At 45.2% G+C, this 21,236-nt stretch overlaps 1 protein-coding gene across 3 annotated transcripts in view; it reads right to left on the reverse strand.

The window, feature by feature from the left end:
• FGD5 (FYVE, RhoGEF and PH domain containing 5) overlaps positions 1–21,236 on the reverse strand; it is a 321,938-nt gene that overhangs the window by 280,402 nt on the left and 20,300 nt on the right. For all 3 annotated transcript variants that reach the window (XM_068253043.1, XM_068253044.1, XM_068253041.1), the window contains 2 exons: positions 11,605–11,692; positions 5,111–5,286 (listed from right to left, as the gene is read on the reverse strand). The gene's annotated coding sequence lies outside the window, so the exon portion shown is untranslated. The remainder of the gene's footprint in view (positions 1–5,110; positions 5,287–11,604; positions 11,693–21,236) is intronic.

Raw genomic sequence — 21,236 nt, forward strand, 5'->3', positions numbered from 1 at the left:
TAGCCACAGGGCCTTCCTGCTATTCAGCCTGGGGCTCCACCCCTTTGAAAGTTTCAGGCTGCTGGAAGGTCTTCACACTTCCCAGAGGGAGGTAATTCTCATACAGCCAAGGACCACCTGCTCCTTGGGTGGTCCTACTCAAAGTCATTACTGTTGCACCAAACACTCACACTATATAGGTGTCCAGAGGTTAGTCATACTCGGATTATTGGTGATTCTGCAGATCATCCATAATTGGGTATATATCTGTATTGCTGGTGATACTGCAGATCACAAATAATCAGATTCTCTCTGGGTGTTGACACCGATCGTTACAATGAGATATGACATTTTCAGGTTTTGCAGGAAGCAAGATGGCAGCCCCCATGAAGCAGAGGCAGCATACTGTATTCTCCAGTTGTGTCCAGCAAAGTGCGATGACACTGAATTAACAAAACAATGTAATTTACACCACGTTCCAAATTATTATGCCGTGTTCCAAATCTTTATGCAAATTGCACTTAAAGGGTAATGAGGTGACAAAATGCAATAGACGTTTATATGTACAGTGACAAACACACAAAAAACTATGCTGTGTTCCTTTTTCTTCTTTTCCTTCCTGAAAGAGTTAAACATCAGAAATGCAAGTGACAGTTTCTATCCAGTTGGGACCTGGTCAAACAATGGCGTATCTCTCACTGATAAGGAATTACAGCAATAAAACACTTTCCTGGCAGGAAATGGCTTCTTAGAGCAGGGAATAAATACAAACGGTCAATAGTTCAGATCAAAAAATGTGTCATTGAGCAGAGACAATGAAACAGTAAAAACATAAAAAGTAGATTTAAATATAAAATAAAACTGGGGGATATCTACAAAAGTCATTTTTAAGAGAAGGAGGATAGATACAATTTTTTTATCTCATCAGTTTAATTTTACCTCGGTATTCCTTTTAGGTGCCTTTAAGATAAAACATTTTGTTTTACAGATAAACTCATAGATGGTATTGTGTCTCAGGGCTCTTATGATCACTGAAATTAATGTCAGGCACCTGTGATAATTAGTTTGCCATGTGAGCCCAATTAAAGGAAAGACTACTAAAAAAGGATGTTCCACATTATTAAGCAGACCACCATTTTCAAGCAATATGGGAAAAAAAGGATCTCTCTGCTACAGAAAAACATGAAAGAGTTGAATGCCTTGAACAAGATATGACAACCTTGGATATTTCATGAGAATTTGAGAACGATCATCATACTGTTATAAGGTAAAATGAGGAAGGTTTCTGCCAGCCACATACATTGGATTAAGAGAGCAGCTGCTAAAATACCATTACAAAGCAGCAAACAGGTATTTGAAGCGAATTTTAAAGTGTAGAAATGAACAGAGTCCGAGCACCGACCACAACAGCAGTTCAAGTCACCTTTAAAGTGTACCAGAGCTCAGTAAAAGGGAAAAAATATACATACCTGGGGCTTCCTCCAGCCCCATCCGCTCGGATTGCTCCCACGCCGCCGTCCTCCGATGTCTGCAGCTCCGGTACCGGGTCCCTGCACTTTCGTCAGTCAGAGCCCTGAGCCCCTTTAATTAATTCGCAGCATCCCGACAGTACATACAAAGTTAAGGTCTGACAGCCGTTTCGCAGCCTAAATGCCCGCTTCATCAGAGGCAAGAGATACTAATGAGGTAGACATAGTATCTCTTGCCTCTGACGAAGCGAGCATTTAGCCTGCGAAACGGCTGTCAGGCCTTAACTTTGTATGTACTGTCGGGATGCTGGGAATGAATTAAAGGTTACTGGAACAACTGTTGTGGTCGGTGCCCGACTCTGTTCACTTCTACACTTTTAAATTGATGCTGGTATCCGGAAGCACGACCAATGCACCTGCTCCTCCCAGCCTGCCTGTCATCTAGTGCCGATCAACCTTTCTTCATTGCTGAGGTATTTGAAGCGGCTGGTGACTCTGGAGCCCTGCGCACATCAAGATGCAAGATCCTCCAGAAGATTGCAGTTATGCATGAACTGTCTATTCAGCCACTACTAACCAACGTTCACAACCATAAGGCTCAGAACTACATGAAAACTAATTTTCAAACAGCCTTATCTGCTGATGAGTGCCATACAACCCTGGAAGGTCCAGATGAGTGAAGTGGTGGATGGTTGGTAGAAGACCACCATGTGCTTGCCTGACTTTAGGCATTAAAGCAAACCCACAGAGGAAGAAAAAGGAAAAAGTTAGATACTTGAGAAGAGGGAAGCTTCTAGATCCTCTAAAGGCTTCTCATGTCCTCTTCAACCCCACCACTGCTGATCGGGACCCTCTTTTAGCTTGTGATTGCGCTCCCCTTCACGCACCAGCACAACCATACTGCACTTGCACAAGTATGGGCACGTCTACGTAGTATCACGGATCCACTCGTGTCAACCAGGTTTGGCTTACTGCGCATGCACGACCATAGTCATGCAGGCACAAAACAGCTGTGCTCATACATTGCAGGGGGCGCAGCCACAAGCTTGTCAGATACAGTATGCTCAAAGGGTCCATGCATGGTAACGGTGGGATTAAGGAGGAGATGGGAAACCTCTGGAAGTTCCAGAGGCTTCCCTTTACCTAGATAAGCATCTAACTTTATTTTCTGCCACCTCGGATTCACTTTAAGAACGATGATTGTGCTACAATGGTATGAAACAGGGACACCACCCAGACAATGCTCTATTGTGGACACAGGAAGAGAGACTTTTTCCCGCCAGCAAATGTGGGGTTAATGTAATCAAATTATATGGTTGCTATGAGGTAGATCTCATTAGGCATCTTCATGTCAGGTCACAGACAGGGGAGAGAATGAGAGAGGGAAAGGAGGATATTGTAAATCAGTAATGGCCCCCTGGAGGCCTCCAAGCCAAATTAGTGCAATAAACAACTTAGTTACTTTTCTGATGAGAGGAGAGCAGAGAATGGGGCCTGCTCCTTGTCTCATCTCATCTACCTGCTCCTAGATGCACCACCATGGCTGCATTGTCTTACCTGCTCTGTGGTTTATTATACATTTGGAGCTGTGTAAGATATATCATAAGGCAAAACTATACTACACACAGTGTTAGCTAAATCATGAAAAATCACCTCTCTGTGGTAAGACAGGATAAAGAGCTCTGGGGATGTTTGCAGACCTATAGCAAGTAGTGTTGCTGCTCATCTTCGGATAAATGTAAAATCCTCCCCAAATAACTCATATTTGGTTCACGAAGGCTCAGAGTGAACAACAGTATTGTTCATAGGAAGTTTGGGGGCTGTTCCCATAATTCCCATAATGCCCATGGCCTTTGCAGCAGCCGTGGACAAGCAGGGACCTGGAACTGTACTGTATAATGAAGAAAACAGTAAAATGCAGAAGTATGTACAGATAGAAATGAAAATGAATTCCAGAAGCATTAATATAAAAAAAAGAGAGGAAAAGGTTTTTGTTTTGTTCAACTTATCTTAACTACTTTGTGATCCAAGGTGTTGCTGACACCTTAGCTAGATTGATTTTGATACAGCAGTAACTTTTTAGTTACTTGTACCATCTAAGTGATGCATATTTAGTTTTTTTAGGACAACCTAAGCTTTCTCTGTGTAATATTTTTTACCCAAAAATGTTTTATATTATAGTCATTTTACAGGGAAAAAAAATCAGGCGCAAACCACATATGCCATATTTAATTTCTAACAAAACGCCAACTGGTTAAACTGTTATGCAAAATTATTTTTTTTCTTTTCACTGGGTGTTATAACTTTTTAAGGGTAAATAGGCAAGGGGCATAAATCACCTCTTTTACATAAATACACAAGAGGGGGTAGATAGCTAGGGGTTCACTTATTAAAGGGGCTTTCCCATTGCACATAAATCCCCTTGATATTGTTGTACCACCAGAGGCGTCACTAGGGTTGGTGTCACCCGGTGCGGAAACTCATGGTGTCACCCCCTCTTACCCCATGAACCTCCAACCTCACTATGCAGTAACATCGCTTGTTATAGGGGGGAGTTAAAATGAGCACCATGTGGCCCTGGTGGCTTCTGAACTCTGTTATAAGCTCACCAAGGAGCAGCCAGAAGGGAGAAGAGCGGGAGGGAGAAGTACAGCAGGCACTAGCCTGGTCTATATTTACAAAGCCTGCTCCACTTTCCCTTAGCCTGGAGCTTGCTGTCACCCCCCTCTGCTAGTGACACCTGGTGCGGACCGCACCTACCGCACCCCCCTAGTGACGCTACTGTGTACCACCTCCTTCTGGGTGCTAGCGGTAGAAACGTCTGTAATATCAGGACAAAAGCCGCTTTTCATAGCGGGAATGCCAACCTACTTTTGCAACGTTCTTGTTAGCACTATAGAGCAAAGGGGGTGGTTCTGCTCAGGGGGTTGAGCTTCATGCTTGTGTGTTTCATATACTCCGGGGAATACTAGCCTCCATGGTGGACAAGGGATTACAAAGACGTGCATAGCTTCAAATCTTATTTGAAGAGACTATTACCTGAGGACGCCAGCTGCATCCGGCAAAATGCATCATCTTAAATAAATGACTTGTCATCTTCTATGAGAAGGTAAGTCCACATGTTTTATCACCCTATGGAGCTCCTCCTTAAATATTCATACAGTGCTATCTGGGAGGTTATAAAGGACTTTTTGTTGGGGGAAGGGGGTTTCACACTTTTTTTTCTTGTACACACATATTGCTGGAGTCATTTTTTAAACATTTTTCAAAAGCAGCTCCATTCGCTAGTCATGTTTTACACTCTGACTGGCATACAGAAGTTTAGCAAAGTCAATCTTTCTCAGGCTTTCTTACAAATAGATGTCACACAAAAATGACTGTACCAGTGCAACAAATAAGTATTTCTTATTGCTTTAGCGCTTGCCAGTTGGCAAAGAGTCAATAGCCAAGTTCTTCTTCAGGGCATTCCTTAACACAATGTTGCTTACATGATATTGTTGTGACGAACACAAATGATAGAGCATCAACACATTCAAACACCCCCCCCCCCCCCAAAAAAAACAAAAACAAAAACAGAATGTATAGTATGATTTCAATGCATAGTTTACTGGACTATGTTATTAGCCAAGTTTGCTATGCCTCCCAGTTACTCCCTGTCTTGCCTGATGAAGCGGGTCATGCCTGTGAAACGTGTTGCACTGTGGAGTAGTCAAATAAAGCCAATTTTTGCCTGAAATTCTATTCTTCTTGGGGAGGTAAGTCCATCACTACCTCCCTCTTTAAACTGTTTTTAGTGTATTTTACTCTATGACTGGTGCCTCTGTTCAAGTGTTTCCACCTAGAAGAGAACAACAAGCAAAAATAAATGGGATTTAAAGGACACAATGGGGTGAACCACAGTATAAATATAAAGTGTTTATTAAACATAAACACAAAAAAAATGGATATAGATTAAAAAGCAAACATATTACGCATTGACAGACATGGTGGCCTGACGTGCGTTTCACGATTCAAAGGATCGGTTCATTGGAGCCATGGCATATGCAATAATTACAACAGCTTGCTAGGATCAATTAAAAATAATTATAGATCATCCAAGATAGATGGCATGTTTGGATCAACACAACGCACCAGTTATCCATGCTGAAGTATGTGTGTAGCCGCTGGCCCATGTAAAGCAAAGTAGATGGAGCACACAATTATATAAAGCAAGCTCCATTGCCTCTGGCGTGGGACCTGGACTTCTGCCTAGTGTGATGCAGCCAGAAGTGATACATATGATGCAAGTGGAAATCATGTGACACAACTTAAAGAATATGGCTCTGACTGTGAGCTAACAAAGCAAACGACTTATCCCTTCAAAATCCTATACAATACTGTGGCCATGTTACTTGTGAACATGCCAAGAAAAACATCCAAGCAGAGTATTAGGCTCCGCTACCTAAAGATATAACCCAGCGATGGTCCTTTCGGGGTTTGTAAATTACTACAGTGGTTTTGTGCCAAGCTTGGCAATAATGCTGCAGCTGCTGAACAGCTTGCTACAGAAGGGGCAGAAATGAGAGTGGACTGATCAATGTGACAAGGCATTTCAGGAAACAGACTGGTCGCATCACATGACGTGCTTGTGCATTTGGGCATGCCAATCGTTCTCGGCGAATACAATTGGCTTGTGATTCCTCCCCGCGTGGACTGGGAGTTGTTATATAATTTATATTCTTCTAGACGAGAGAGAAAGGCCAATCGTTTTTGCCTCAAGGCCACCATGAAGTGCCGGGAGGGATTATGAACAGAAAGACCAGAATGCCTTAAAGGGAACCTAAAGTTAGGGGACTATAGAGGCTGACATGTTAATTTAATTTTCAACAATACACATTGCCTGGTTGTCCTGCTGATCTTCTGCCTCTAATATATTTAGCCATAGACACTGAACAAGCATGCAGCAGAACAGATGTTTCTGACAAAACTCTGACAAGATTATCCGCATGCTTGTTTCAGGTGTGTGATTCAGATACTATTGAGGTCAGAGAGATCAGGAGGACAGCCAGGCAACTGGTTTTGTTTAAAAGGAAATAAATAATGGCAGCCTCTCACTTCAGGTTGCCTTTAAGCTTTTTTTTTTGTAGTTTTTAGGCTAGGTTCACAGTGGTCAGTTGCATAACCCACGTGTTATAATGCGTTATGGCGGGTGTGAACTACAACAGAGACTAGACATAGACTTTCATACAAAGCCTGCCTACAGTGAGTTGGAATAACGCGATCAGTTAAAACGTAGTACTGTGAACAGGCCCAGAGAATTGTATGGGCAGTGAGTTGACATGCAGAATTATTCTGCAACACGACTGACCACTGCAAACAGGGCCTCAAAAGAGTTAGGGAAGGTTCACACTTCTCATTGTGGAAAGAGCGTGTGATTTCTTGCATTCACCATTCTGCTGTTACGACTTTTCTGTTCTTCTCTGTCCAAACATTGGTGTGTGAATTTGCTAATTTTAAATGCGTTTGTATGCACAAAATCGCAACACAAATTCTTCATGAATACCAATGAAACTAATTTAAATGAAAAATGCATCTAATTAACTTCAAAACCTTTTTTGTGTAAAACGTGATCCTTCTGCAATTTTTATGCATTCCCAGTGACTGGGATTGGAACATGATTTCTACACCACACAAAATAAAAGCAAACCTGCTGTTCAAATTTTAAAATGCAGAAAATTTAAACACGCAAATTCGCACTCAATCTAAAATACTGTACAATACAATGCAATTTTCCAGTGAAGGATCGGCACCACAACCAGTATTAATAGCTCAAATACTTTATTTAAATCATTAAAAGACCAGCAACGACAGTCCGCTGTTTCGGCATAAGCTGCCTTTCTCAAGTTGCCATAATGTCAAATGCAAACAAACAATTCACCACTTTACTTATATACCCATAGCCCCACCCCTTAGGGCGTACCCGGTACATGTGCATCTACCTGGGAAGGAGGGGAGCCGGACCTGATGGAGAACTACATCCAGTAATATGCACCAATCGGCGCACTTGCATTTAAAAATTCACTTACCAATCAGTTTGCAGCAACAGACCCACAACCGCCGACTGCATAATCCATTGCCGGCAAAAGGACCTCTGCACCTGTGCATGAAGGAGTTTGGGAGCTGTGGACCCTGTTTGCAGTGACAGATCGACTCCTATAACTTGGCAGGGCACGTGAGTATGGATGGTGCGCTTTAATGTTTTTGTTACTGTTGCTAGGGGCGGCACTATCCGTGCTTCGTATCCCCTGTGTGATGCGCACATCCTACAGCCTCTTACTGGCCGAGGCTGACTGCTTTCCTATAGGCTGGACACAGGGCGCAGATGATTGGTCATGAGCCGGTCATGTGACTTGTCTGGCATTGCGAGACCGCCGCTTCCGTGTAGAGCGGCGTGAATTGACATGATGCAGAGGTCATTTTGCCGGCAATGGATTATGCAGTCGGCGGTTGTGGGTCTGTTGCTGCAAACTGATTGGTGAGTGAATTTTTAAATGCAAGTGCTCCCCTCCTTCCCAGGTAGATGCACATGTACCGGGTACGCCCTAAGGGGTGGGGCTATGGGTATATAAGTAAAGTGGTGAATTGTTTGTTTGCATTTGACATTATGGCAACTTGAGAAAGGCAGCTTATGCCGAAACAGCGGACTGTCGTTGCTGGTCTTTTAATGATTTAAATAAAGTATTTGAGCTATTAATACTGGTTGTGGTGCCGATCCTTCACTGGAAACTTGGATTGAGACCCCATGGTACAGGGGTGAGGATCGAGGCACACACTTGAAGATTTGAGCCCATAGGTGGGTGCTCCCAGGATCAGGTTCGCAATACAATGCCATTGAAATACATTAAAACTGCAGCAAACCCATTTTCACAAATTCACACGTGAATAGTGTTGTTGTTTGAATGCAGCAACACATGGTCCGGAACCAGCACACCCGCATTCAGCACCATTTCAGCACGGAACAGCAGGACGGGGTGCGTTTAATATAAAGAGAAACCGTGACCAAGGATTGAACTTCATCCCAATCAGTTGCTGAGACCCCCTTTTCCATGAGAAATCTTTACCTTTACTCAAATGGACAGGGCCGGCCTTAGGTTTCACAGCGCCCTGAGGGTAACCAGATTTTGGTGCCCCCCCTCCCCATTCACCCTCTTTGCGCGTGCGAACACACACACACACACACGCACGCGCGAACACACACACACATACCTCCCAACTTTTTGAGACGAGAAAAAGGGACACTTAAGCCACTCCCTTGCCACACCCCTGGCCACGCCCCCACCACGCATCTAGTCACGCATACCATACAAATTTCATAAGAAAAATATGTTGTTTTATAATTCAAACCACACTGGTCCTTTCTATTCTGGTTCATTTTCCTTCATAGTAACATTTTAAAATTAGTAATATATCAATTTAAAGGATGAGAATAAAGTTTAGAGTCAATCAAACACATTTTTAGTACAGAAATATATATATATTTATATAGAAAAAGGGACAAAGTCCTGAAAGAGGGACAAATGAGGGTGAAAGAGGGACAGGGCTCCCAAAAAGTTGGGAGCTATGACACACACACACACAGGTCCATATGCAATTCACCTTTTATCCTGAGAAATCACACCACTCACAGCAGGGGAAAGAAAGCTTAAAAAAACGCCCAGCACAAATGCAAATGGAACGCAATGTGAACGAGGCCTAAGTGTATATAGGCAACAGATGCACCCTTTAGTGTATATAGACAGTCAAGACAGATTCCCCCCCCCCCCCCAACTTTTGTGTATGTAGGCAGATTCCCCTTTAGTATATACAGGCTGATCCCCCCCTTAGTGTATATAGGCTACTAGTCTTGTATATGTAGGCAGATCCCCTTTTTAGTATATATAGGCAGCCTATAAATACTAAAGGGGGGATCTGCCTACATATACAAGACTAGTAGCCTATATACACTAAGGGATGGATCTGCCTGTATATACTAAAGGGAGGATCTGCCTACACATACAAGACTAGTAGCCTATATACAGAAGGTGGGGGGGGGTGGAATCTGCCTATATATACTAAAGGAGGGATCTGCCTACATATACAAGACTAGTAGCCTATATACACTCGGGTAGGGGGGGGGGGGGGGATCTGCCTATTAGTGCATATAGGCTACTAGTCTTGTATATGTAGGCAGATCCCCCCCTTTAGTGTCTATATAGGCAGATTCCCCCTTAGTGTACTGTATATAGGCTTAGGTTGCAGATCCCCTTTTAGTGTATTTAGGCAGCAGATCCCCCTGAGCACCCGTCCCCCCCACCGCCACCCCACCCTTAGTGTATCTAGACTAGCGGCATGCTTAAGCATATTCCCCCTTTAGCGTAGGGAGGTTGGGGATTTTTTGCTGGTCTTCTATTCTTACTGTCTGCAGAGCAGTCTGCAGACTCAGTGCCAGTGTAGCTGCTGCCTGACAGGATTCTGGGAGCTGGAAAGGAGAAGGACTCGTCGTCACTCAGGAGTCAGGAGGACAAAGGGCAGGGTGGCACACGTGCTGCGCGCTTCTCTACAGCAGCCTGAGCCACAGCGCGTCTCCATCCAATCTGACATATCGCGGGGCCAAGCGGAGTCTCACACTCCTAGAGGCAGCGCCGCAGCCCACAGCAACAGTTTGTTGGTCTTCGCCCCCAGCGGTACCAGGGGGCAGGGCGAGAGGCGGCGAGAGCGAGATGGACCCAGCCAGAGCCCGCAGCTGGTCCCAGATATGCGGCCAGGGCGGCAGGAGCACCCCCCCTGGAAGATGGCACTCAGGTCAAAGGGTGGCTCTGCAAATGGATCATCAGGGGGCTCTGTATGGCTGATATTGTGGTGAAACCCCTCCCACAGTGTGATGTCAGGACCATGGTTCTGACATCACTCTGTAGGAGCCTTGTTGTATTGTGGGAAATAACAGCTGTTTACAACTGCCAAAAAAGCAAGCAGCAGCTACTTTCACTGACATCACCTGCCAGCAGTAAAAATGTCACCATATGGTAAATGTCAGAATGTAAATCAGGGAGAGGAAAGACTTTACAATGGGCAAATACTAAAGTAGTTATACATAATTATTGTAAAAATGAAGCACTTTTGTTCATTACGTTATTTTCCCTGGAATGCCTCTTTAACTCCAATACTTCCTCCAACCGACCTGGAAAGAGGAAGTACTGGACCTCTATGAAATGCACACTGTCTTGCTGTTTGGTGCTAAAATAGTGCTAAATGCGTGTGTTTGGGTTCGGAGCCACGATGTCCTGAATTCAAACAACAGCACTACACGTGAATTTTAATAAGTGTGAACCAGAAGGAACTTTACTCCTCTAAATGATTTGTCAACCATTGGTTGCTGTGATGCACCCTATGGGCTCTTTCACACAACCAGCTAAACATTGCGATTAGCCATTTAGTCACCCAATTGCTGGGGTTAAGCACCTTCCCGTTACAAAACAATGCTACAAATGGGAGCGTTTGTAACTACTAAACTTCTAGGAATTGCAAGTGTGTCAGTGACTGGCATACGGTCACATTGCTGCCTGGTAAAAAAAACAAACAACAGTGTCCCTAGAAGCTGCTGCCCGCTCAGATGCACACGCAAGAGATCGCTGCAAGAGCTGGACAGCAAGCACCCTGCAAATTAGCAGGAGCGGCTGACAAGCAGTTAAAGGGACTCCGAGCAGTGCAGAAATTATGGAAAGATGCATACCATTTTGAAGCTCTCTTTCTCCTCTTTCCAACGATATATAAACCTCCGCCCTACGCCTTTTAGTTTTCGCTATTTTCGCGATCAAAATCGCGGCCTCTGCGATTTCGATCGCAAAAATATCGAAAACTAAAAGGCGTAGGGTGCCGGTTTATGTGTCGATGGAAAGAGGAGAAAGAGAGCTTCAAAATGGTATGCATCTTTTCATAGTTTCTGCACTGCTCGGAGTCCCTTTAAGTGTATGGCTGTCAGCTGTTCATGTAAAAGAGGCCTAAAAAAGAGAGGCTGCCACATACAGTGGGAATACAGTGCATGTTGTATGCCTTGCTTATTTATTACTACTGTATAACATTAAGTTCAGGCAAACATCAATAGGTGTAAATGCAGACAGGCTGTCTTGGCTTTCATTACCTGGCTGCTGGTAGTCAAACTTCTGTTTAAGCCACCAATTGTGTTAAAGCACATCAGACTGAATTCCTTACACTGATACGTCAAATACCTGAGAGATAAGCAAAAATAGACACATACAGAACTGAGTTAATCTATAGCGAATACAATCCAAATACAAAAACTCCCTCCCGTTCTCTAAACAACATCAGATATTCAGAAAATAGCGTAAGGTGCAAACAAAATCATACATTTAGCGATATGTTTAGCAATAAACAGTGGCGTAGCTTAGGAGCTTTGGGCCCCAGTGCAGGTTTTAAATTGGACCTCCCAAGCATTCTATACATAATAACTAATTAAAAACATTAATAAATGCTTACATTTGTAAAGAAAGAGGGCCCTTTAAAAATACAGCACCATTCAGAGTTATAATTTAGAAAAGTATACAAAAGTTTTTTATTCCATATGATCAAAAATAGTAATAACCTAATAATAATATGTCTGACACTATTGATAAAAACATTTAAAAACAAAAACCACATTGTTCATATGACCTCCTTGCTGTTACAATCATGCCAAATGTAAATATATTATTATCATTATTATTATTATAGTGCCTGTTATTGCTATATCATACACCACACAATGAATACATACACAAACCAACTCTGGGAGCTCAAAAAGTCTGTGGTTGGTTGAACCCGAGTTCAGTAAATTATAATAAAGTGCTAAATGCAAATATGCTGTATTAATATAGTGATGAGTCTGTCAGATTACATAACCCATAAGAAACAGTGCATAATACTGGAAACAGCATTCACAGGTTTAAAACCAGTCCATTTCTTCATGGGGGGTGTAGGCCAGCTTGGCTGCTCACTGCACACTTTTTTTGGCCGTTGAACAGAGCATCTGCCTTCACTAAGGCCTTGTTCACATTGTGTTCGGCTTGCGAGTCTGTCCACGGTGGTCTTTTTTTTCAGTGTTTTTCGACGATTTCCTGCGCGTTCGCTCATTTTTTGTGGGCATTTTTGTAAGTGCTTTTGCAGAGCGCTTCCGTCTTTTGATCCGGAAAAAAATATATACAATGTATTTTTTTTTTTAAAAACTCATGCAAATGCTTGCCAAAGCGATTTTGTGAGCGTTTTGCGTTTTTTCTATACCTTACATTGAGGCAAATCGCCTCAAAAATGGCCCAAGCACCGCTTTTCTAAGCGGATCGCAAACGAACTGCTCAGATATGAACTCTCTCATAGAGAATCATTGCACAAGCGCTTTCAGGTTGAATTTGAAAATCGCCCGCTCTTAAAATTTTACAAAAATGCCTATAATGTGAACAAGGCCTAAGTGCTTTTGAAAATAAAGAAAACCGAGAGAATCCTCCATTAGGAGATGGGCTAGTCCAAAACCTGTCAGTTCTGTCAGATTACTACAACCTACAGTAAGTGACAGCAGCGTAGGAGAAAAGTAATTTACAGTATGTCTCATTTTACTCTGAAAGTAACATATTTATTTGTATGTGTTTACATTTTTTTCAACTTTTATGATTTTGGTGACAGTGGTCCTTTAACAGAAAGAGATGAAAGGTGAGGTCTGTACTGTGGAATAAGGGTTGCAGAAAGCTAATTTTATGTTACATGATTAAGTACAAAAACATATTACTAGTACTACTAACTTCTGGCAAGAAAAGACAATTACTGTACATTGCCTTTAACAAACATACTACCTCTCCCCCCCCTCCCACAGAATAGGCAATTGGCTGAAGTCCACATCCACCAATTCCCATCATGCCATTATGTAGGCTGCTGATTGTACGGCGGAGTCCGTCAGGAAATATGTGGCTAGCAGTCATTTCTGAGCAGACAGCCACGCAGCCACGGCACACCTGCAATTAGAAGATCATCAAAAATGAATAGAGGCTCTTTTATTGCCAGAGTCACGGGGAATCGCTCCACCAAATCACCCCTTCAGTTTTCATTTCTTCCCTCTTATTGGCGTTCTGGGATTTCAGGCATCCGGCGAGCGACTTGCATAGGATGTCAGTTTAATTAGAATTTCACTTATATCTTTGCGTTTGTAAAATTTAATTTAATACATTTCTATGCTGCTCAGATTAGTGGTAAAAAAAAAAATACACAAGTGCAAAAACAAAAGACAGGTGGTGGTTCTCATTGTGTAATTTTTTGGGCTGGATTATGAAAGTAATAACAAGAATAGCATGGTACTAAATCAATCATCTGTTTAATTTTTTTTTTTTTTTTTTTTTTAGCATTTTTGGTTGATTTAAACTGATTACTGCAGTTTACTGTGTGTCTAGAATTTTGCAGCAACTTCTTGAGAAATGTGTGAATTTCCCAAGGATGTAGCCTTGAGGCCGGTTTCACACTATAAACTGGCATCAGCGTTGCGGTGTGGCGCGCCTGCAGCACCGCACCGCCAAAAACAAGCCTTCAGGGAATACCACGTTACACGGTATTCCCTGTCTGGTATCGGGCCAAGCAAGAAGTGACGTGCACTTTGCGGTCACTTCCTGTTTCGGGTATGCGGAAGTGCACAGAAGCGTATTATAAAAAATATGCTTCCGCGCAAGCGTTTAGTAACGTCGTCACATCACCACTGCCAACATTTTTAAAATCCCTGCGTCGCTATAGACTAACATGACTTCCGGTCAGACGCAGAGCAATGCAATTGCGCACGGTAACGTAGTTTTGGAAGCACATCAGATTGAGGACTTCCAGCGCACCGCGAGGAGGTAATGTGATTTCCCCCATAGGTTGGCAATGGAGTGCGGCAGCAGTGCGTCAATTTGACGCACCGCCCCAGTGTGAAAGGGTCCTTAGGCTGGGAGCACACTAGACAGTGTAGAAAACCATGCGTGTTCTGCACTGTCCGTCATTCCTTTTTTGCTGAGTTTTTGTATGCGTCTGCATTTCTATTTTGTGTGTGCGTTTTTCAGGCGTTTTTGGTGCATTTCGTGTTGGCATTTTTCATCATTTCCAATAATCAATGAAGTTAAAGGCTGTGTTCCCACTTGAGCTGAACCACACGTGCGGCCAGCAGGAGTGAACTGTGAAGTGTCTGCTCTGATGGTCCGCTGTGGTCTGGCTACAGCCCGGGGCAGATGCGTTACCCCCAATAGGCTCTATGGTAAACGCATCCGCTTGCCCAGGGCTATTGCAGACTGCACAGAAGTGCTGCCCGCTTACCACGATGGATCCCACGGATCCATTGCAGAGTGACAAGTGTGAACAGCTACCATTTATAAAACAGGAGCCATTCACTGTCAGTTTAGCGATGGACAGAGAATAAACAAAAAATGTCCGTTCTCCGCTCAAGAGGGAATTCAACCAAATACAGTAGCATATAAAAAAACCCTGCATATAATAACACAATCCCCTGCATCTCCATTGAGAAACATTATGTGTGTTTTACATGTTTTTTTTTCAAAAATATACAGCAAGTCGTGTGTTTTCAAAAACCCACCATGTAAAATGCACATATGCATTTTTACATGCGGCCTATAGACTTGTATTAACGGCAAAAACGCTACCGCTCTCTGCAGCGCTACTGTTTCTGCCTAGTCTGTTCCCTGCCTTATTCAATCCACTTTTTCTCCTAAGTTTTCTCCTAGGAGATAATGGCCTCAATTCACTAAGCTTATGTCCTGTCTTTAATAACTCTTCTAGAGTTGTTACCATGGTGATAAGGCATGTAGTATTCAGGAAACATTTTACCTCAGGCAAACCTAAAGTTAACTCTTCTGTCTTTAAGTTAACTCTTCAATCCTTAAAGGGAAGGTTCAGGGACTATCTGAAAAAAATAAAAATCCCCATCCACTTACCTGGGGCTTCCTCCAGCCCGTGGCAGGCAGGAGGTGCCCTGCGCAGTACAGCCCGGAGGACGTCCGATGACGTCAGAGCGCCGGCGTGGGACGCAGAAGTGCCGGGCCTTGGAGCGCAGAAGAGCCCAACCTGGCCGCCGGCCTGGCCAGGTCGGGCGCGCCACCGGAGACCACCGGGAGCCTGCGGAGCGGCGCCGAGGGCACCTCCTGCCTGCCACGGGCTGGAGGAAGCCCCAGGTAAGTGGATGGGGATTTTTATTTTTTTCAGATAGTCCCTGAACCTTCCCTTTAAAATAACTCCAGAGTTAAAGACAGGCTGTTCATTAACTGCATGTGAAAATAACTACAGAGGAGGTAAATTAACTACAGAGGAGGTAAATTAACTACAGAGGAGGTAAATTAACCACAGAGGAGGTAAATTAACTACAGAGGAGGTAAATTAACTACAGAGGAGGTAAATTAACTACAGAAGAGGTAACGTAAGGAATGAAGAGATAAGATAACTCTCTCACTATGTGGAGGTAAGTTTTCTCTTGCCTTAACCAGCTGAGCGGTCTGGACGAGCTCAGCTCGTCCAACACCGCCAGCGGCTGCCGCTCAGGCCCTGCTGGGCCGATTTTAATGAAATAAAAAGCAGCACACGCAGCCGGCACTTTGCCAGCCGCGTGTGCTGCCTGATCGCCGCCGCTCTGCGGCGATTCGCCGCGAGCAGCGGCGAAAGAGGGTCCCCCCAGCCGCCTGAGCCCAGCGTAGCCGGAACAAAAAGTTCCGGCCAGCGCTAAGGGCTGGATCGGAGGCGGCTGACGTCACGACGTCGGCTGACGTCGATGACGTCACTCCGATCGTCGCTATGGCGACGATATAAGCAAAACAAGGAAGGCCGCTCATTGCGGCCTTCCTTGTTTATTCTGGGCGCCGGAGGCGATCGGAAGATCGCCTCCGGAGCGCCCTCTAGTGGGCTTTCATGCAGCCAACTTTCAGTTGGCTGCATGAAATAGTTTTTTTTTTATTTAAAAAAAACCCTCCCGCAGCCACCCTGGCGATTTAATCAGAACGCCAGGGTGGTTAATATCTCCAGCATGATCTTAGTGAATTGAGGCCATTGTTTCATCTTCTGTTTAAAAATAACTTCTGCTCATTCTGCGATTGAAAAAAAGTACCAAAAAGTCAATGAAAAAGTACTGTCAAAATTATTCTGAGTATTTTCTTTCTTGCTGGTGGCTTAAAAGGCATTTTATTAACAAGTTGTGTAAATATCACCTAGGAGAAATTTTAGGAGAAATAGTTAATAGAATATCGGCCGTAGTGTTGATCCTAATGGGTAATTTTGAACATTTTTGGAATTATGATTCTGATCGTAATTACAATTTTGTGGGTAATCTTCATGTCATATAATTTCCGCAAGTTGTGCAAAATTATGTAAAAAACTACCACTGACAAATTTTTACCTAACATGTGACAGTACTGTATGTTCACAGTATTTCAGCCATGTGTCTACTGAGTAGTGATGAATGAATAAGGACATTCTCCTTTAACCATCACTTTCTGCACATTGGAGAATATTTTAAAAAAATAGATGGGCAATTTTGCATGACAAAACACATTTTGCACTTGAATGCATTGAAGTCTATGGGCATGAGAAAGTTATATTTTCATGAAATTATGAGTTTTTGCCAAAATTAGGCATCATAATTTTAATTATGTGCAAAATAAATGCACAATAGTTTGAAATGTCGCATTATGATTTTGCATCGTAATTGCAAATTTAGCTGTAATTGAAATGATGACTATGTTAAAAGATACCAGAGCTGAGAACAATTTTAAAAATGGAGGGAGCTGACATGTATGGGAAGCAGTCCTCCACTCTCACCTACATGCCCCCCTCAGCCCTTTTCAGGTCTGTGGGGTTGGGCAGTAGGGCGCTCTGTACCTGCGCACAATGTCAGAGTATATCAGTAGAGGAGAGATAGATCGAGAAAGGAGCAGAGTCTTCCAGCAGCACAGAGTACATCAGGAGAGGAGGGTTAGATAGTGGAAGAAGCAGAGTTCTCCAGCAGCACAGAGTATATCAGGAGGCCGGAGATACAGAGGAGGGAGCAAAGTCTTCCAGCAGCACAGAGAATATCAGGAGAAGCGGGTTAGACAGCAGAAGGAGCAGAGTCCTCCAGCAGCACACAGTATATCAGTAGGGAAGAGATAGGGGAAGGAGCAAAGTCCTCCAGCAGCACAAAGTATATCAGTAGAGGAGAGATAGATAGTGGAAGGAGCAGGGTCCTCCAGCAGCACAGAGTATATTGTTAGAGTAGAGATAACAGTGAAAGGAGCAGAGTCTTCCAGCAGCACAGCGTATATTGGAGGGGAAAGGGGGGGGGGATAGTAAAAGGAGCAGACTCCTCCAGCAGCACAGAGTATATCAGGGGGGGAGAGATAGTGGAAGGAGCAGAGTCCTCCAGCAGCACAAAGTATATCAGGAGAGGAGAGATAAATAGTGGAAGGAGCAGACTCCTCCAGCAGCACAGAGTATATCAGGAGGGGAGAAATAGATAGTGGAAGGAGCCAGGGCCGGGCCGCAGCATAGGCTGGAGAGGCTCCAGCCTCAGAGCGCAGTGTAGGAGGGGGCGCACAATTCATTCAGCTGTCATTCCTAATTGTGTATGAAGCAGAAAGAAATAAGAAAAGTGGATACATGGCAGTGACTGCAAGCCAGATAACTAGATATTAAGGTGTTGGGGAGGTTGGGGGCCCTGGGGCGCCTCTTAGTCTAATAGCAATCAGTGTGTGACAGCTGGGGTGGGAGGGATGGAGGGGCGCACTTTGGTGTCTCAGCCTTGGGTGCTGGAAGACCTTGTCCCAGCTCTGGAAGGAGCAGAGTCCTCCAGCAGCACAGAATATATCAGAAGGAGAGAGATAGATAGTGGAAGGAGCAGAGTCCTCCAGCAGCACAGAGTATATCAGAGGGGAGAAATAGATAGTGGAAGGAGCAGAGTCCTCCAGCAGCACAGAATATATCAGGAGAGGAGAGGTAGATAGTGGAAGGAGCAGAGTCCCCCAGCAGCACAGAGTATATCAGGAGAGGAGAGGTAGACAGTGGAAGGAGCAGAGTCCCCCAGCAGCACAGAGTATATCAGTAGGGAAGAGACAGATAGTGGAAGGAGGAGACTCCTCCAGCAGCACAGAATATATCAGGAGGGGAGAAATAGATAGTGGAAGGAGCTGAGTGTTCTCACCTCACCTAGTACAAGTTTCTACTGCCAGCACCTAAACACACATTTTCCCCCATTAAAATCTAAACACCACATGCACATGTCTGCACAAAGAACACGTATTACGTGGTAGTACATAGCCTTAACCATTGAATGTAATAACAGATCAAATATGGTGTTGCTCTTCAAAGAAAATCTGCTGTAGCAGCAAAGAGGATTAACATTCTTAATTTTCAATCGGAGGCCATCTGCTGAAACACATCTATAACTGAAAGATAATTTCTAATCCTTAAATAAAAGCTTTATCTTAAAAAATTACATATTTAATCACATATGACATGTACCTTTTTACCTTGCTACAGCTTGCAGAAAGCAACCATCTGCCTCTCAGCCTCCAGAGTCCAGCTAAAAACCAGCAGCCAACCCTGTCACTCAGCCTCTGCCTCTCAGCCTCCAGAGTCCAGCTAAAAACCAGCAGCCAACCCTGTCACTCAGCATCTGCCTCTCAGCCTCCAGAGTCTAGCTAAAAACCAGCAGCCAACCCTGTCACTCAGCATCTGCCTCTCAGCCTCCAGAGTCCAGCTAAAAACCAGCAGCCAACCCTGTCACTCAGCCTCTGCCTCTCAGCCTCCAGAGTCCAGCTAAAAGCCACCCCCCAACCCTGTCACTCAGCCTCTGCCTCTCAGCCTCCAGAGTCCAGCTAAAAACCAGCAGCCAACCCTGTCACACAGCCTCTGCATCTCAGCCTCCAGAGTCCAGCTAAAAACCAGCAGCCAACCCTGTCACTCAGCCTCTGCCTCTCAGCCTCCAGAGTCCAGCTAAAAACCAGCAGCCAACCCTGTCACTCAGCCTCTGCCTCTCAGCCTCCAGAGTCCAGCTAAAAACCAGCAGCCAACCTTGTCACTCAGCCTCTGCCTCTCAGCCTCCAGAGTCCAGCTAAAAGCCACCCCCCAACCCTGTCACTCAGCCTCTGCCTCTCAGCCTCCATAGTCCAGCTAAAAACCAGCAGCCAACCCTGTCACTCAGCCTCTGCCTCTCAGCCTCCAGAGTCCAGCTAAAAGCCACCCCCCAACCCTGTCACTCAGCCTCTGCCTCTCAGCCTCCAGAGTCCAGCTAAAAACCAGCAGCCAACCCTGTCACTCAGCATCTGCCTCTCAGCCTCCAGAGTCCAGCTAAAAACCAGCAGCCAACCCTGTCACTCAGCATCTGCCTCTCAGCCTCCAGAGTCCAGCTAAAAACCAGCAGCCAACCCTGTCACTCAGCCTCTGCCTCTCAGCCTCCAGAGTCCAGCTGAAAGCCACCCACCAACCCTGTCACTCAGCATCTGCCTCTCAGCCTCCAGAGTCCAGCTAAAAACCAGCAGCCAACCCTGTCACTCAGCCTCAGCCACTCAGCCTCCAGAGTCCAGCTAAAAACCACCACCCAACCTTGTCACTCAGCCTCTGCCTCTCAGCCTCCAGAGTCCAGCTAAAAACCAGCAGCCAACCCTGTCACTCAGCCTCTGCCTCTCAGCCTCCAGAGTCCAGCTAAAAGCCAGCAGCCAACCTTGTCACTCAGCCTCTGCCACTCAGCCTCCAGAGTCCAGCTAAAAGCCAGCAGCCAACCCTGTCACTCAGCCTCTGCCTCTCAGCCTCCAGAGTCCAGCTAAAAACCAGCAGCCAACCCTGTCACTCAGCCTCTGCCTCTCAGCCTCCAGAGTCCAGCTAAAAGCCACCACCCAACCTTGTCACTCAGCATCTGCCTCTCAGCCTCCAGAGTCCAGCTAAAAGCCAGCAGCCAACCCTGTCACTCAGCCTCTGCCTCTCAGCCTCCAGAGTCCAGCTAAAAGCCAGCAGCCAACCCTGTCACTCAGCCTCTGCCTCTCAGCCTCCAGAGTCCAGCTAAAAACCAGCAGCCAACCCTGTCACTCAGCCTCTGCCTCTCAGCCTCCAGAGTCCAGCTAAAAACCTACCACCCAACCCTGTCACTCAGCCTCTGCCTCTCAGCCTCTGGAGTCCAGCTAAAAACCAGCAACCAACCCTGTCACTCAGCCTCAGCCACTCAGCCTCCAGAGTCCAGCTAAAAACCAGCAGCCAACCCTGTCACTTAGCCTCTGCCTCTCAGCCTCCAGAGTCCAGCTAAAAACCAGCAGCCAACCCTGTCGCTCAGCCTCTGCCTCTCAGCCTCCAGAGTCCAGCTAAAAACCAGCAGCCAACCCTGTCACTCAGCCTCTGCCTCTCAGCCTCCAGAGTCCAGCTAAAAACCAGCAGCTAACCCTGTCACACAGCCTCTGCCTCTCAGCCTCCAGAGTCCAGCTAAAAACCAGCAGCCAACCCTGTCACTCAGCATCTGCCTCTCAGCCTCCTGAGTCCAGCTAAAAACCAGCAGCCAACCCTGTCACTCAGCCTCTGCCTCTCAGCCTCCAGAGTCCAGCTAAAAACCAGCAGCCAACCCTGTCACTCAGCCTCTGCCTCTCAGCCTCCAGAGTCCAGCTAAAAGCCAGCAGCCAACCCTGTCACTCAGCATCTGCCTCTCAGCCTCCAGAGTCCAGCTAAAAACCAGCAGCCAACCCTGTCACTCAGCCTCTGCCTCTCAGCCTCCAGAGTCCATCTAAAAACCAGCAGCCAACCCTGTCC

The sequence above is a fragment of the Hyperolius riggenbachi genome, chromosome 9 (assembly GCF_040937935.1).
Source record: "Hyperolius riggenbachi isolate aHypRig1 chromosome 9, aHypRig1.pri, whole genome shotgun sequence".
Lineage (NCBI taxonomy): Eukaryota > Metazoa > Chordata > Amphibia > Anura > Hyperoliidae > Hyperolius > Hyperolius riggenbachi.